At 45.8% G+C, this 11,843-nt stretch overlaps 1 protein-coding gene across 1 annotated transcript in view; it reads right to left on the bottom strand.

Annotated features, from left to right (window-relative positions):
* TACC1 (transforming acidic coiled-coil containing protein 1) overlaps positions 1-10,452 on the bottom strand; it is a 122,282-nt gene extending 111,830 nt beyond the window's left edge. The window contains exon 1 of the mRNA XM_040454587.1: positions 10,326-10,452. The gene's annotated coding sequence lies outside the window, so the exon portion shown is untranslated. The remainder of the gene's footprint in view (positions 1-10,325) is intronic.
* Positions 10,453-11,843: the final 1,391 nt, after the last annotated feature.

Genomic DNA, 11,843 nt, shown 5'->3' on the forward strand with positions numbered 1-11,843 from the left:
TTTTCTGGTACTGCATGAGGGCTTGGAAGTTACCACTCTGTCCTAACAGCAAGTAAAAAGCTGAACAGACTGAAAAATCAACAACTCTTCTTTGATCCATAAGAAAGGGAAGGACACAGGACAAACCACTGCACCCAAGATTGGAGAGACAGACAGGTGAGTACAGAAAGTCACTGCTTACCAGAGCAGAGATGCATAAGCAGAGACACCATGGAAGCCACTTGGATATCGACAAACTGATTCTAATATCTATATGGAGAGGCAAAAGACCCAGAATAGCCAACAGGATTTTGAGGGAGAGGAACAAAGTTGTAGAAGTGACACTACTCAACTTCAAGACTTACTATAAAGCTACAGCACTCAAGACAGTGTACTGTCTTTCACTATTGGTGAAAGAACAGACAAATAAATCAATGGAACAGAACAGGGAGCATGGAAATAGGCCCACACACATATAGTCAAAGGAGCAAAGGCAAGACAATGAGCAAAGATAGTCTTTCCAACAAATGGTGCAGGGACAACTGGAATGTCCTTCATAAAACTGACTCAAAATGGATCACAGACCTAAATGTAAAATGCAAAACTATAAAACTTCTCAAAAATAATACAGGAGAAAATATGGATGGTTTTGAGTGTGGAGATGACTTTTTGATACAATACCAAAGACACAATGAATGAAAGAAATTATTAAAAACTTGGACTCATTAAAATTAAAAATTTTCTGCTCTGTTTGAAAAACACTGTCAAGAGAATGAGAAGATAAGCCACAGACTGAGAGAAAATATATGCAAAGGACAGATCTGATAAAGTTCATTACCTAAAGTTTAAGAAAAACTCTTAAAACTGAACAATAAAGAAACAAGCGGAGCGCCTGGGTGGCTCAGTCGGTTAAGTGTCTGACATCGGCTCGGGTCATGATCTCACGGTTTGTGAGTTCGAGCCCCATGTCAGGCTCTGTGGTTGACAGCTCGGAGCCTGGAGCCTGCTTCAGATTCTGTGTCTCCCTCTCTCTCTGCCCCTCCCCTGCACATGCTCTGTCTCTCTCTGTCTCAAAACTAAATAATAAACATTAAAAAAAAAAAAAAGAAACAAGCTGATTAAAAAATGGGCCAAAGACTATAACAGGCATTTCAATAAAGAAGCTATGCAGATGGCAAATAAGCATTTGAAAAGATGCTCCACAGACAAATATGATATGATTTCACTCATATGTGGAATTTAAGAAACAAACATGATGAGCATGTTCATTTAAGGCAAACATAGGGGAAGGGAAGCAAAAATAAGATAAAAACAGAGAGGAAAACAAACCATAAGAGACTCTTAAATACAGAGAACAAACTGAGGGCTGCTGGAGGGGTGTTGGATGGTGGGATGGACTAAATGGGTGATGGGCATTAAGGAGGGCACTTGTTGGGAGGAGCACTGGGTGTTATATGTAAGTGATGAATCACTAAATTCTATTCCTGAAATCATCATTACTATAGGTTAACTAACTTGGATTTAAATTAAAAAGATAGAATAGAGAAACAAGATACTCCACATCATACATCATCAGAGAAATGCAAATTGAAACAGTGAGATACCACTGCACACCAATTAGAACGGTCAAAATCTGGAACACTGACAACACCAAATGCTGGTGAAGATGTGGAGGAACAGGAACTCTCATACATTGCTAGAAGGAATGCAAAATAGGACAACTGCTTTGGAAGACGGTTTGGCAATTTCTCATAAAACTAAACATACTTTTACCATTCACTCTAGCAATTTCACTCCTTGGGATTAATGCAATGGAGTTGAAAACTTATGTCCATAAAAAATGCACACAGATGTTTATAGCATCTTTATTCATAATTGGCAAAGCCTGGAAGCAACCAAGATGTCATTCAGTAGGTGAATGAATAAATAAATTGTGGTAATCCAGATAATGGAATATTATTCAGGGCTAAAAATAAATGAGCTGTGAAACCATGAAAAGACACGGAGGAACCTTAAATGCATATTATTCAGTGAAAGGAGCCAATGATAAGGCTACATACTGTATAATTCCAACTATGGGACATTCTGGAAAAGGCAAAACTCTGGAGACAGTAAAAAGATCAGTGGTTGCCAGTGTAGGGGGATGTGGAGAAGACAAATAGGCATAGTACAGAGGATTTTAGGGCAGTGAAAACACTCAGTATGAGTTTATAATGATGGGTATAGATCATTATACATTTGTCCAAACCCATAGAATGTACTACACCAAGAATGAACCATAAGGTAAACTATGGACTTCGTATGATTATGATGTGTCAATGTAGGTTCATCTTTGGTAAAAATGGACCATTCTGGTGAATATTGTTGATAATGGGGGAGGCTATGCATGTGTAGGGGCAGGAGGCATATAGGAAATCTCTCTGCCTTCCCCTCAATGTTTTTTGTAACCTTAAATTGCTCTAAAATAAAATCTTTAAAAAATTGTTCTGAAGGAATTCACCTGTGCCTCTATCACTCTCTGTAGTAAGCTGAATAATGACCCCAAAGATATCAGGTCCCACTCCCTGGAACCTGTAAATGTGACCTTATTTAGAAAAATGTTATTTTATTTGCAAATGTAATGAAAGATTTTGAAATGGATAGACTATCTTGGATTATCTGGGTGGGCCCTAAATGCAATTACAAGAGTCCTTCTAAAAAGGGAAGCAGAAGAAGGTTTCACACACAGAAGAGGAACAGGCAATACGACCACGGAGGCAGATACTGAAGTGATGTGGCCACAAGCTAAGGAGAATGGCAGCCACCAGAAGCTATTGAAGAAGCGTGGCCCTTCTGATATCTCAATTTCTACCCAGTGATACTGATTTTGGACTTCTGGCCTCCAGAACGGTGAAAGAATAAATTTCTGTTGTTTCAAGCCACCAAGTGTGTGGCCATCTGTTAGAGCAGCCACAGGAAACTTACATAGCCTCTTCCTAAATTTCACCTTCCTTTCATATAGATTTTTCTTTCTGTAATAAAGCCACCCACATGTATCAGTCAGGATCCTGGCAGGTGACACCGCCCAGTTTGAGAGTTTGATAAAGGGACTGTAGGAGCGCCTGGGTGGTTCAGTCGATTAAGTCTCCGACTCTTGATTTCGGTTCAGGTCATGATCTCAGCTTGTGAGTTCAAGCCCCACGTCGGGCTCTGCACTGACAGTGCTGGGCCTGCTTGGGATTCTCCTTCTCTCTCTCTCTCTCTCTCTCTCTGCCCCTCCCTATCTTGTGCACACGCACGCTCTCTCTCTCTCAGAATAAATAAATAAGCTTAAAAAAAACCAAAAGGACTGTAATCAAAGGTCTGAGTAGAGTGTGAGAGATCTCCAGAGAGTGTAGTTTCACATAGCTGAACAATGAAGGAGACTCCAGCACCACTCCAGGCCTAAAGGGTGAGGGAGACAGAGCTGGATGGAGAGAGAGGGCTAACAGGAGCTGTGGCCTTCGGTCAGGGGACACAGTCAGCCCCCAGCAATGCCGCAGCAAACGGGCAGAGGAATAAGCACCTCATATCACTCTCTTCCCTTCCTCTGATTTCCTGCCAGTGGCCTCTGTTGCCTGCACCTAACTGGAAGGGAGCCATTCACATCAGCCTCCTGCACACAGAGAAAAGGGGAGAAGAGTGGAGAGTGGATTTATAAGGGCACATGGAAATATATGGCAACCGCATAACTTTAATCTCTTCCCAAAACCATCCACTTAACAGACTGGTCTTAGCTCTGTGGCCTTGGGCAAGTCACTACTACCCTAAGCTTCCTTCTCTTCATCCGCAAAAGGAAGGATGTAGACTAGGAGGTCTTTACGATCCCTTTCAGCCCTGATGCTCTGGATTCTAGAAGCAGACTAAACCCTTAGCAGGCTAACGCTGACACATGCCTAGAGTCCTGACAGCTGTTTGCTTATTCAGATATCAGCAGGCCCCTCTTTTCCATGACGCACCTCCGCATTTATGCAAGCACGTGCGGGGCATGCCGGTTACTGAGCCGCTCGGAGGAAAGGAGCAGGCTGTGCTCACTCACCATGTGCACATGTCACAGGCGTGCTAGAACAGGGCAGCCAACGGCGTGCGGCGAGGAGGCAGGGGAGACAGGCAAGCCACTTACCCGATGGCCAGGACGTGGTCAGTGGGCACGTCTGCTTGTCCCTCCAGAAAGCTCCAGGGGCCCGGGCAGCTGGTGCAGCCCTCAGGCCAGCCTGGCAACATTCCTGGCAGCCCCAGTACAGGGCGGCTGCCAGCAGCCACACACATGGTAATAATTAGCCAGAGAGTCAAACTACAGAAACTTCCAAGGGTCCAGGACGGCCCCACGTTGAACAAGGAACATATACCAAGCCTTCCCCTGCTGCCTTGAGACGTTTTGTTCTGTATTAGGTCTGCTTTTACAACTACTCCTGTCTGCTTTAGTCTCTTTGAAAACTCCTTTTGGAAAGGGAGGATGAGGCCAAGGAAGAGAACATCTTCATTAGCCCTCCAGGCCTGCAAGTGTAGGAGGTGCAAACTACCCACCCTCCCCCATCCCCATACACCTTGGGTGGCCCGGGACAAACGACAGATTTCCTCCCTTCTCTTAACCCCACCCATAGTCATTAACTAGGACCTTCCATAACTCCTGATGGGCCCCACAGGAGCACTGGTTTATAGTGTGTGATTTGGGGGTGGGGGGGACTAACAAGGACCTATACCCCAAATCCTTTTTTTTTAAATGTTTATTTATTTTTGAGAGAGAGAGAGAGAGAGAGAGCATGAGCAGGGGAGGGGCGGACACAGAGGGAGGCACAGAATCCGAAGCAGGCTCCAGGCTCTGTCAGCACGGAGCCCGACATGGGGCTCGAACCCACGAACAGTGAGATCATGCCCTGAGTCTAAGTCGGACACTTAACTGACTGAGCCACCCAGACACTCTTATATCCCCAAATCCTTAAAAACCCTCCCCAAACTGCTAATTCCTAAATTCCATTGTCATCTTGTTTCCAGCAAAACAATTTGATTCTTGTTGCACACACACCCGCACTTGAGGAATATGTGTTTCAATGTTGTCCAGTGAGTTAAGGGCCTGAGGAGCTTGCTGGAGGTGAGGAAGGAAGAAGAGTCTGCGTGTGAGGGATATAAGTGGAAGTGGGGCCTCCAAGAAAGACAAAAGGACACACAGAGGGGGGACCTGGGCACTGGGGAACGGCATCACCTATGTCACACTGCTGTCTAGAGCTGCCCCGGCTGAGCCGGTGCTAAAGATGTTTTGTGAGAATTCAGATAAGCAGCTTCTCTATCAAGAACACCTGAGAAGCTTGCGCTGCGGACCTCAGACCCTCAGAAAGGGGCTGCCTTTCCAGGGTTGGAGCAGATAGCCACCATGGAATGTGGTTAGGGGGTGCCTGGGGGTCTCCCTCCTCCAAAATGCTTCCCCTCCTCACTATCAGGGTGAGATCTAAGTCTCCCATTAGAGCCGAACCTGCGTATCAATTCATTTATTAATCACTTTCCAGTGGTTGGCTGAAAGTCAAGCACTGGTCGGGGCGCCTGGGTGGCTCGGTCGGTTAAGCGTCCGACTTCGGCTCAGGTCATGATCTCACGGTTTGTGAGTTTGAGCCCCGCGTCAGGCTCTGTGCTGACAGCTCAGAGTCTGGAGCCTGTTTCAGATTCTGTCTCCCCCTCTCTCTGCTCCTCCCCTATTCATGCTCTGTCTCAAAAATAAATAAACGTTAAAAAAAATTAAAAAAAAAAAAAAGAAAGTCAAGCACTGGTCAAAGGGAGTTCTGATGGACGACAAAAAGGATTCATTTTAGATACAGGACACTGAGGGTATGAGGTGCAAAGCAAGGCTCAGTAGGAGGCTGCAGCTGGGACCTTCTCTGTCTTGCAGAAAGTGACGGAGATCCTTGCATAGAAGGAGGGAGGAGGGGCACCTGGGTGGCTCAGTCAGTTAAGTGTCCAACTCTTGATTTCTGCTCAGGTCATGATCTCATGGGTTTGTGGGTTCAAACCCCGCCTCAGGGTCTGCACAGTGCAAAGCCTGCTTGGGATTCTCCCTCTCCCTCTCTCTGCCCCTCCCCTGCTCGCTTGCCCTCTCTCTCTCAAAATAAATTAATTAACTTAAAAGAATAAAAAATAAACTAAAATAAGGAAAAGGAGGGAGGAATCCCTAGACACAGGGACTCTGGAGAGAATGGAAACAAGTTCAGATAGCAACCTGCTATCTGAGGCCCTGCCTGAGAGTGTGATTGCTTAGATGCAGTTACTGTGCGTCCAGCACCCTGCCCCGGCCTGCCTTTGCATCTTCTGACTCCTGTTCTACAAAATGCCTAAGTGCTTCACTAGACCTCATGCTGTGGGTGTTCCTGCTCCCTCCATCTTCTTCCCAACAGCACTCTTCAAACAGACAGAAATGGCCTAAATCAGGGAGGATTAGATCCACTAGAACCAAACTGTGAGATTTAAGCACCATGCGCAAACCAGACGGTCCTGACTTAGTGCCAACCCTAGCACTTACCAGCTATGCGTGTGTTTACACATATTGTTTTCTTCTCTAAACTTGGCATACTGCATTTGTAAACTGGGGATAAGTACAAGTAGTACCTTGATATGCAGTTCTGAGGATTAAGCAAATGAGAAAATGCGTATGAAGCACTTGGCACAGTGCCTGGTTCATAGTAAGTGCTCAATAAATATCAATTATTAATTCATATCTTGCCTACTTTTCCTTCCAGTAAAGGTTGGCAAACTGATGCACATAGCTTTCAAAATCCTTGCAAATTTAATCTAGGCTTAGGCTCTGCACAGATTTGTTCTTTGAAAAAGCCACAAAATTCTTTTGCAATTCATGATCTCTTTACTGGCTTTTTATCTGCTATATTTAGCTCTTAAATTTTATATCTCAGCTTGAAACCCTGAAGCCATTCTTCTAAAAATACAAGTGGTTCAGCCATTGGCATTTGCTCACTGAAAGCACAAGCAATTTTTTTTTCAAAATAACAATAGGTCAGAGGTGGGACTAATTACCATAACTTCAAAGATAAATAAATTATACTTCATTTAATCAAAGGATCCAGTTTGGCAAGGCCAACCCTAAAGACTAGCTGCTTTAGTTCTACCTCTTTAATCTCTAAGAGAACATCTTAATTCTTTCTCGTAAGTCCTAAGCTGGGACCCTGGTCCTTTTTGGCTGGGGTCCAGGAATAACCCTCTCCCACCCAGCTCACAGTTGAAATTGTTAGTGTCCATTTTATAGTCTCAAACACCAGGTACTTATTTCCAGATGGCCACCCAGCTACCTAAAGTTAACCCAACAACCTCTTTTACACATAATAACATATTTACTGAGTGCATACTCCGTGCCAGACACAGTTCTAAATGCTTTATGTGGACTAAACCACTTAATCATAATAATATCTCTATGAAATTGATACTGTCATTATCATCCCTCTATATGGGATGTCGTTATTTTGATAATTTGTCTAAGATGACCTAACTAATACGTGGCGGTACTAGGATTTGAACCCGAGAAGTCTGGCTACAGAGCTGTTCTTTCCCACTAAACCACACCACCTCTGAGGGAAGAAGTAAAGCTTACCAGGGATATAGCTTAAAAATCCTGATTCCACTTTTTCACAGAAGCACCCTTCCTTCCATGGAACATTCTGTCCTGGCCTTGGTCACTCTGTTCCTCCCAGCCTATTCTCTGGAGCATCCTTTGCCCAAAATATGAACGAAACACACAACAATATCCCTCTTACCTCTGTCAAACAGGGCTGCAAAAATATGCAAGGCAGTGTGGCTCAGACTCAGAGGATGGGGTTCCAAATCCGCCATCAACCCTAACCAGCTGGGTGCCCTTGAGCAAGTCACTTTATGTCTCTACCTTTAGATGCCCCGTCAGCAGAGTGAGGGACCTGCCCAACTGCCTAATTGGGGGGCTTTTGTGGGGACTACATGAGCTAATTGGTGTAATGGGCTTAGCACAGTGCCTGGTCAGTAGGTAAGCTGTTATCATTAAAAGAGAGCAGTAACACTATTATGATTATTGATCATGCAGTCCATAACTGGGAACAGAGTTGAGAAGGGCACATTCAGAAAAGACTCAGAGGGAGGCCACGTTGTAATATAAGCTTGCCTGTCCCTGCACACGAGGATGGGCTGCCTGAGATGGAAGAGTTCACCTCCAGACCTGGTAGGCACACACCTCCACTGGGTGCCCCAGGGCAGGAGATGATCACTAAGTCGGAGGCAGTGGGGAGGGCCAAGTGAGAGCTTGGACAGGGAAGCTAGAAATCCTCCCGGAAATCAACTCCATCTCACAAGCAGTCATTTTCAGCCCAGACGCATGACTTCTTCCAGGTTAACGGTTCTCAAAATTGTTCTCAAAACTTTCCTTCAGCTGGGCACCCCAACATATAAATCCATAAAGGTGGAGGTGCTTGGTTGGAAGTAGGAAGAGGAGGCTTCTGGCTGAACTCCTCCCCAAAGGGACCCTGTGTCCCTTCTGAAAGACAATGATAACCTCAGACCACAGTTTGAGAAGCATTAAAAAAATTTTTTTTAATGTTTTATTTTTATTTTTGAGGGACAGAGACAGAGTGTGAGCAGACAAAGGGCAGAGAGAGAGGGAGGCACAGAATCCGAAGCAGGCTCCAGGCTCTGAGCTGTCAGCACAGAGCCTGACACGGGGCTCGAACTTACGAACCGTGAGATCGGAACCTGAGCCGAAGTCAGACGCTTAACCAACTGGGCCACCCAGGCGCCCCGAGAAACATTTTTTTAAGAGAAATAAAAAGACATACTATATGAACCCTGCCCTTAGGGAGCTTGGAGTCCAGTGAGCTGGCGGCTACAGTCCTGTACTGACTGGCAAGTAAAGTCCAATGTCCCTCATGGAAGGTACAGATCCTCACAAGGCACCCTTGCTGTCACCCACAGAACCCTGAGGCTTTTCATTTGCAAGAGATCTGTCCACATTCATACCACACACTATAGGGACTGGGAAGGGCTCGCTTGCATTGTTCACTGGCTTCAATAAAATCATCTTTTAAATCTATTTTACTGCTCGCAGCTCTTCTCTAAGGTGGAGATTATCACTACGCCATTTTACAGATGAGGGACCTGAGGCTGAGGGCATTGAACTTGTCCAAAGTCATCCAACGAGGCAATGCAGGAACCAAGATTCAGATCCCCACCTTCCTGGTTTCAGAGCTTGGCAGCAAAGACCGGGGCCCCAGGCTACCTCAGTGCAGATCCCACCTCTGCCATGTGCTGGTTGTCTCTGCACCTTCAGTGTCCTCATGGGTAAGTAAAGGGGACGACAGTGACACCCACCACCCTTAGAATGGTGCCTGGCACCAGCAACCGTTGCTGTCTTGGGATCACCAGCTAATAGGTTATGACTAGTCTGTTCAATTCACGCTCTCATTTTTGCAGCCTGTAAGAGAGCAGTGCAAGTGTGTGGCTCAGCAAGATACAGAGAAGTAAAAGCCACACGAGTTCAAAGAGAGGGCATTTGAGATGCTTCATTTATGACTGCTTCATAAATTTTTGAGTTACTCCTCAGGCAGAAGCCAAGCTGCGCTCTCCGTGTCGGTCCCATGTCAGCACATGTGGTGCCAAGGCTGGCTTTCCGCGACGCACGGCCAGGAGCACGTCCCTGACAGAGCCAAGGGCCCCACGCAGCATCCCGGGTGGACAGGTAACCTCTGCCACGCTCATCTGGGTCTCGAACGCCACCTGGGCGGACCCATAAACGCGCAGCGCTGGTGCTCAAGGTTCCCTGGGGGCCTGCGCCACATTTCCACGCCTGGAGAAGCCACTCCGGAGTGTGCCCGTGGTGGGGGTGGGGCAAGGGAAGGAGATAGCACTGCCGGCCGGCCGGCAGAGCACGTGGTCAAGGTCCTGGGTGCCGGTTGCGCCCAGCTCACCACTGTGAAAATGCCACTCGATCTATTCAGAGCTGAAGGTATTTACAAATGTGACATTCCAGGGAGAAGAAGAAGAAGAAGAAGAAGAAGAAGAAGAAGAAGAAGAAGAAAAGACAAACCCCCAAAGCCAGAGAAATCAGGGAACTCTCAGAATTCTGCCACAGCGCTTTCCATACCAGAAATCAAACAAAACGTGTGCTTCCAGGAACCCAGGAATTAAAGTTCAACTTGGAAAGAGAGGGAAAGAAACTTCTGACCTTATGGCTGTGCGTCCACCCCCACCCCCCACCCCCCACACCCCCACCGGCAAAAGAACGCCGTCAGCCCAAGGCTTAAAGGACAAGTGCCTCTTTGGCTCAATACATGTCAAAGGATCGCAAGAACGTCCGGTGCCCCCGTTCCTACCTCTTCGGCTGGGGTCCCCACGGTCGTTTCTGTCTCCCTCTTCCACCACCTGCTACCGCGGATCCATCAACCCTGCTTGGGAAGCCGGCGCTGCTGCTCAGGGAGGGGTTCCGCGGAAGGAAGGGGAGGGCAGGCACTGAGATCACGGACGTGGGGAGGGGACGGTCTCCGAACCAAGCACTTGGTCAGAGGGAAAAGGATGTTTTGTAATTTTTGGCTTGAATTTCCAGAGGCAGAACAGGAAATGTCCACTGGGGCTGGGAGGTCCAGGGAGAAATGGGCTGAGTCTCCCTTCGGAGGGGGTTTTTCCGTGGGCTCTCAACTGTGCCCTCTCTGGAATTTAAAGCTCCGTCTGAATTCTGGTGCCTTTTCCCCTTTACTCTTTCCTCTAGCACATTTTTTTTTTCTTAATGGAACGTCAGCTTCGTTCCTGACATGCTGGAAAAATTTTCCTCTGCCTAAACTTGGCTCAGGAACACTCTCTCCTTGTGAGAGAATTTCTCCTATTACAAAGTTCAGTTTAAAAAAAGAGGGCTATTTGTTTTGCCAATTTTTGTATTAGGGACATTTTTCATGGATTTTTTTTTTTCTCTGAACGTCTGGATTTCAAGAAATATGCACACCCATATTCCTCTTGACTGTTTCCCACTCCTTTCTACTGGAAAAACAACAACAATAACTAGTAAAAGATTGCAGCAAAAATGTCCTTAAACTGTTGGTCTAGGTCAACCTTTTCCCTGCTCCCATCTCCACCCACAGTGCAGGGTGCCTGGAGTGTGGTAAGGAGGAGTAATGCTGGTCTTCAAGACCCTCTCTTAGTTCTAGGTCTTTCTATGACGGTAACATAGGAATTGGCTACCTTTCCCAAATGGGGTCCAGTTCCAAGTAACAAACTTGCCTCAGAGATGGGTCGGCAAGATCACGGGTTGTGATTCCTGGAGGTGGTGGGTGGGGGTGATTTAGCTGTTGGTAATCGCCTGGAGGGTGGCACGTCTGTGAATTGTCAGATGCCACCACAAATTGGGAACCTTTACGGTACTTATTGACCCTTGCAATAAAACTCAGTAGTTCTCACAGTGCTAATTGGGGATTTGTCCACAAACAGGAAATGAGAACGTCCCCTCTGTTCTAGTTATTAAAAGGAGGTGAGTAATAAACAAATTAATCGTGTAAGCAAGATAAGAACAATTTTTTTTTTTTTGCCAATTCGTGAGTTTAGAAAATGTCAGATGCTTTAGAAGTCTCCTTCATTTACAAAAATGATACCGCATACATAAGAGGCTGAGGCTGGCGGTCTTTAGACTTTTGAGTTGATGTATTGATAACGTATTTGTACCTAGTCAGGAAAGCAAGACTGACATAAATGATACATATATTTTTTTTGTTTCTAGCTTGAGTTTTGTACCTAAACTTGAAAGTAATTGAAATGCATTCATATTCTGAAGTTTACAGATTCTATCATTTCAGTCTTGGTTTAGTGTGGAAATAATCCTAATCAACAAAATTTAGCCCATCATT

This window comes from Herpailurus yagouaroundi, unplaced genomic scaffold, assembly GCF_014898765.1.
Source record: "Herpailurus yagouaroundi ecotype Mexico unplaced genomic scaffold, PumYag 28, whole genome shotgun sequence".
Classification (NCBI taxonomy): Eukaryota; Metazoa; Chordata; class Mammalia; order Carnivora; family Felidae; genus Herpailurus; species Herpailurus yagouaroundi.